We start from the raw sequence: 7158 nt of genomic DNA on the forward strand, positions 1-7158 counted from the left end.
ATTCTATTAAAGGGGGTAGGTGTAGCATGCACATGCACATGCTATACTGTTTTCAATCAGTTCACACACATTTCTTATTACACTTAATAAACACAAAATTGTCAACACAACACAACACACAAAAAGACCAAATTCCAACCACTCAAGATACCAACACAACCCAAACCACATAAATAACCTTACGTCAGGAATTGTAAGTCAGCAGAAAAACCCTTATCCAAAAACACTTAAAACACACAAGCGACACACACCCCGGAGGTGCGAAAAAAACCTTACCCAGCACAAAACGCTTCAAGTGGGTAAAGCGTAAATACACAGCATTGCATAATAGCAACCAACAGTTAATAAATAATGAAATAGGAGACACCGTACCTCGTGTGTACAAACAGAACCGTAAGCGTAGGAAACAAAACACCGCGTAAGCGTCAGAACCCAGAACTGACCTTACATAATAAGCACAACCATATGTAAACTCAAAACTTGACATTCAGCATAATTGACACAAAATAGAAAGTAAAGTAAAACCAAATCTAACTAAAAGGAAATGAATCGTATAAATAAAGATGTAAGATGAGACCGAGCACTGCTCAGTTACACACAGTACGCACAGTGACACGGATCAGTGGAGCCGTTTAAGTCTTATCGTAATTTGCACAAACAACACAAATATGTTAAATTAATTCATTGTGTCCACTCGTTACCTGGAGCCCTGATGGCTCCCAGTGATCATCCGAAACTAATGCTTTGTTTTTGACGAATTGACCTCGCGAGTGATGTTTAATCCTTCTGCACCGCTGCTCTAACAATTGCAACCTGTTCCGAATAGTACAATGGGAACTGTGTTTGTGTTGGTGTAATGGTATCGGGAATATTGTTAATTACTGAGTTAAACAATTCGGGGTATGATGTTGCTGGATTGCGATGAATGGGTTGTTGAGCGGGTAAATCGGTAGAGGTGTGTGATGAAAGCAAAAAGCAACGCATCTCATCCTTCAGCACTTCGAGGAGATCGCATTTAATAACGGCAGTGATTTGTTTTGGCAGCTCACTATGGAGGCTCGCTTTAAGGTCGGCAATGCTGGACGATAAGTCGACAGTGGTGTGGGTGTAAGGGGTAGACGGCCTAAGCACAGCCGAACGCGGATCTCTATGAAACTTTACACAAGCCTTACATGCCCAAAAAAGTTGTGCACAGGACTCTATAATAGCGAACAGTTCCTCAGAGAGACCACTGCATGTGAAATGAAACTCGGCATTGCACCAACCCTGGCATTTCACAATTCGATCAGCAGGTACGATGTCGTTGGCACAAGCGGCGCAGATACCGGCCATTGTAAAATGGTACAGCAATAGTTGAAATGGGGTATTGATTGTAGAGCAGGAAAATGATTGTAGGTGATTGCAGATGAGCAATTTCCGACTGTTAATGAAAACCAGGTCTTGAGGCAGTCAGCACAAGCAAGCAAGTTGCGTTATGGATAAGTTTTCACTGAATAATTTTATAAAATATCGGAGCGCAAAGAATTATCGACCAGTCACTATGACGTCATATATATATAGTATCGGACATTAAGATAGGACCCTGTTTTTTCATCGCACCGCTTGACTTGTTTGACCACGTTACTTGTGTGTGTGTGTGTGTGTGTGTGTGTGTGTGTGTGTGTGTTTGAATGTGTATTGGTGTGTGTGTTTGTTTCACAAGTATGTCGTTTCGGATAGATTTGTTAGTAGTTTTTTTGTGTTTTGAGTTAGGTTTTTGTTGTAATTAGCAGGACCACCGCCCTCGCGAGCAGTGATCCCTATTCAAAAATGCAATAAGCTCAGTTCTTGATCTTATTGCCGTCGCCCACGATGACATTAATCATGCGTTGACGCATCGACATCACCAGATTCTGGATCGTTTTAGGTGGAATTTAGCTCCACACCTCTTGCATGTGATCGAAGAGTTGATCCAGTTCTTCCGGTATGTTTTTGCCCAGCCTCTTCTTGAATATTGCCCAGAGGTTCTCAATGGGATTGAGGCCACTTCCGGGCAGGCCACTTCCGGGCAGGCCACTTCCGGGCAGGCCACTTCCGGGCAGGCCACTTCATTGTTTTGACATTGTTGTCAGCAAACCAAGTTTGGACAGTCCCGGATGCTTAGAATCGTTGTCATGCATAAACATCCAAGACCGAGGAAGTTTTATACAGGATGTATAAATATATATATATATATATATATATATATATATATATATATATTATATATATATATATATATATATATATATATATATATATATATATATATATATATATATATATATATATATATATATATATATATATATATACATAATATATATATTAAGCGCGGTTTTTGTCCGATTTTAATAGACGTAAAGCTCTGTTCGACCACTTAGGATTAGGAGCGGGTTTAAGGAGAGGACAGCAGGAAGGGAAGGCGGAAGTGATTACATTAGTAAACGCTGCTACAGCTTGATTTATGTCACAGTCAGCATCAATAAATGACCAATCGGTATCGGCTAATATACGATGAAGCTTTTGGTAGTCCAGTTTCCTAAAATTGAACATACGAGCCGTAGGTATTCGTTGAGCAAATCAGGTGGGATGTAAACGGCGCCGATATAAATTGCAAGGTTTTGAAGCTTAACAATTGTTCAAACAGACACAGTAACCGTTGCCGTGGTGGTGGTGTACTTATTGCCTGCTCTTCCGTGCTGAACACGTCAACTTTATCACTGCCGTTCGACTCGTTGGAGTCTGTTTGGACAATTGTTAAGCTTCAAAACCTTGCAATTTATATCGGCGCCGTTTACATCCCACCCAATTTGCGTTCTTCCGAAGTAGTCCTTGAAGATTTACATGAGAGTGTTAGTTTCGTTGCTGGCAAACTTAAACCAAATGATCTTATGGTGTTACTTAGTGATTTTAATTATCCATCACTCTCCTGGCAACCGTCGGCATCGTGCGTTAATCACTTCATTCCTACTGGTGTATCTCGTGAAAATGTTTCTCTGCTTGATGGAATGTCGGTAAAACGGTTTGCTGCAATTATCCGGCATAAAAAATATACGCGGAAGACAATTAGATCTTCTATTTGCCAATGCTGCCTTCTTGGAGTGCTGCTCCCCCGTCATAGCTTCACCCGTTCCACTCGTCGCGCTAGACGATCATCATCCTGCTCTTGAGACAAGCGTGCTCCTTACGCACTCTCGCCCTGCATCCTCTCAACGAATACCTACGGCTCGTATGTTCAATTTTAGGAAACTGGACTACCAAAAGCTTCATCGTATATTAGCCGATACCGATTGGTCATTTATTGATGCTGAATATGACATAAATCAAGCTGTAGCAGCGTTTACTAATGTAATCACTTCCGCCTTCCCTTCCTGCTGTCCTCTCCTTAAACCCGCTCCTAATCCTAAGTGGTCGAACAGAGCTTTACGTCTATTAAAATCGGACAAAAACCGCGCTCAACGCGCCTACCGTTTAAATAATACTTTACACAATCTTTGTGTATATAAATATGCGGCTAAGGCTTATCGTCTTCTTAATCGCCATCTGTATCGTCGCTACGTTCAGCGTCTTCAAATGCGCTTCACTATTGATCCTGGGTCATTCTTTCGTTTTGTGAGCTCTCGGCGAGGCTCTGCTAGCCTTCCATCCACCCTGTTTCTTGATCTGTCCTCTGCTACGTCCAATCCTGATATATGTACCTGTTTGCCAAACATTTCTCTAGTGTATTTGTCGATCCTAGTTCTTTTAAGGTTCCTTTGAACGTAGGCTTGTCTTACACGCCCTCTGATGTGATATCATGTAATTCAGTCGTTGTAAGTGAAAGCCTAGTAAAATCCGCTTTATCCAAACTTAAAACTTCGTTTTCACCAGGCCCCGATGGCATCCCTGCCTGTGTTTTGAAAAAATGTGGCAATATCCTCACTCCTATTCTCACTCGTCTTTCTTCTCGCTCGCTTAGTGTAGGGATTTTTCCAAGTCAATGGAAACTAGCTTGGCTTGTTCCCATTTATAAGAAAGGTGACCGCACACTAGCATCAAACTACAGAGGCATTTCTATTATTTGTGCGTGTTCTAAAATCCTCGAGTCAATTGTCCATTTATCTGTAATGCCTTGTGTAAAAAATTATATTTCTACGGAACAACACGGCTTTATGCCCAATCGCTCAGTGTCCACCAACCTAATGTGTTTTTTGTCTTCTCTATATCACTACCTGTCTAGTGGCAAGCAAGTAGACACTATCTATACCGATTTCAAAGCGGCATTCGACAGTATACCTCTATCATTACTTGTTGCTAAGCTTCGAAAACTAGGTTTCGGTGGCTCTATATTGCCGTGGTTCAACTCCTATCTTGAGAACCGTTCATATGTAGTTAACATCTGTGGCTCTTTCTCTGAATGTTTGCTTAGTTCTTCGGGTGTCCCTCAAGCTAGTGTCCTTAGTCCCTTACTGTTCATTCTCTTCCTCAATGACTGTACTTCGATCCTTCCTCCTAACGGCTTCTTGCTATATGCGGATGACGCTAAAATTTTTCTTCCTGTATCTTCTACAGTGATTGTCTAGTCCTTCAATCCTGGCTCTGTAAATTCTCTACATGGTGTGCTTCTAACGGTTTAGTCCTGTGTCCTGAAAATGTTCTGTCTTGTCTTTCTTCCGATCCTCTGCAAGTATAACTCATGCTTATAGTGTCTGTGATGCCCCTATTCCCCGTGCGTCCTTGTCTAAGGATCTTGGCGTCTTCTTTGACCCGAGTCTTTCTTTCAAGGAGCACACGGACTATGTCATCAACAAGGCCAACAAAAGTCTTGGTTATATTTGTCGCATGTCCACTAAAATTCGTGATCCTTTTTGTCTTAAGTCCCTTTATTGTTGTTGGGTCCGTTCCGTACTAGAATATACCTGTGTCATCTGGTCTCCTGTCTATCTATCTCTGCTCCAAAGGATTGAGAGTATCCAGAGACGTTTTACAAGGATCGTATTTCGTAGGTCCAGTCTCATCGTATAAGCCGGTCTCATGGTACAGTCGTCAACTCGTACGACTTAACAACATGCCCGTCATGGGTTCAAGCCCCGAATAGACCGTGCCGCCATACGTAGGACTGACTATCCTGCTATGGGGGGAAATCAATAAGTCACTGAAAGCCAACCCCACAAGTGGGTTGGCAAGGCCTTGACCGTCATCGGTTGTTGAGCCTAAGAAGAAGATTTCGTAGGTCGCTGGGTCATCACTCTATTCCGCTTCCTTCGTATGACGATAGATGCACTCTATTAGGCCTTGCCAAGTTGGAGCACCGCCTCTCGGTCGCTCAGGCTTCTTTCGTCGCTGGCATATTGCTCAATACGATTGATACTCCTTCACTTCTGACGCGCTTACATTTGTATGCACCTTGTCGCACCTTACGTTATCGTTTTTCGTCTCCAGTTACCTATATGTCGTACACGTTTTGCTCGCAATGAGCCTTTTGTAAGAGCTATGTCGTCTTTTAATAGTACTTCTGATCTGTTCAATTTCAACATATCCTATCCTGTCTACCAATCCCGTCTTCGCTCCTTTTCCGTACCATAAACTCCTTCCAACTCCTTCGTTAATAATTGTATACTATAGTCAGTAAGCACTATTGCTGTAACCCAACGTGGCCGAGCAATTAACAAAAAAAAAATAAAAAATTAAAAGCTATAAAGTTCCACCAAGTTCGGTACGCTTTCTTAACAAGTCTTCAAGTTCCACCATGAACCCTACACATAGTGCTAATCAGCCGCAAAGTTCCAAAGAGTACCATGTGCCTGTTAAAAAGCTCCATAATTCCGCAAAGTATCGGCTATCTCTTAATCAGCCACAAAGTACGACATCGGAACGAATTTTCGTTAAACAGCCCTAAATCAGCTATAAAGTACGAGCTGGCTATTTGGGACCCGGGTAGGTGGTTATAGAAATGAAGGTTAATCTACGGAAGAGCATGACTCCGTGTGTTCCTTAATTTCTTGAATCCGAAAAATTGCTTTAACCTTTAAGTTGGCAACCGGATACCCGGTTATTTTTTTCAACTTCGAACTGCTATAACTTTTGATTCATTGCTTTTATCGACCTGAAATTTTCCGTAGCCTCCTAACTTTTAATTTATAATTTTCTGGTTTAACTTTACCACGTAAGTTGGCAACCAGCATACCCGGGTATTCCATACATTTTGCATGGAGAATGACGTTTCTCTTCTTCCTTTTTTCGTATTGTGCTTATTTTCGAGTCAAATTTAAGCGATTCTAATTTTCAATTTAACCGTTATATTAATAATACAATGAAAAAAACTTAATGAATAAATGAAATAGAAGAGAATATATGGTCGGCATTACTTGTTTACAGCATTAAAATATAGAAAGCATTGTTTACCTATATAAATCGTTGATTTTTTGCATCGAAACGTGTGCAATACCCGGGTATGCCAGTTGCCAACTTACGTGTGTAAATCTGGTTACCAACTCTACGGTTAAAGGATGGCGGGTTGGCCAGATCACGACAATGGCGCAGTTGGACGAGTCTACGCATGGTAAATATAAGGATTTGGTTGGTTATTGTGGGTATTGCGTATTTTCCAAAACAAGTAAGAATATGGATGAACGTGGTGCGTATGTGTCAGTGACATAGTTTATATCAATGAAGAAGATACGCACACTAGCAAGTGTTGAACAATATAAACGATTTAGACGTTCCTGAAGATGTCTGTAACAAAAAAATTAAAAAATTTACTTCAGGAACACGTTGTAAGTGATTAATGAGCATTAAATACAAGTAGTATTTACTATCATAGTAAAACAGAACATAATTAGAACAATGAAAAAATAAAACACAAAATAATAAATAACAGTATGAACTAAGTAAACACTTCATAAATAAATCAATAAGTTATTTCTTAAAATGTTTATAAGAAATAAAATAAATTAAGCGATACGTAAAATAAAACAAAATATAATAAAATGAGTTAATTATTAAATATATAAATAAATAATTCAATCAATAAGTTAATTTATTAAAAATAATAATAATAACATGCATAATTTAAACAATGAAGTTAATAGAGGCATTAACACAATAATTTTTCTACTCAGTGGCTTATAGTGCTGACGCAAAATCTTACTTATTAAA

This window comes from Anopheles merus, chromosome 2R, assembly GCF_017562075.2.
Source record: "Anopheles merus strain MAF chromosome 2R, AmerM5.1, whole genome shotgun sequence".
Lineage (NCBI taxonomy): Eukaryota > Metazoa > Arthropoda > Insecta > Diptera > Culicidae > Anopheles > Anopheles merus.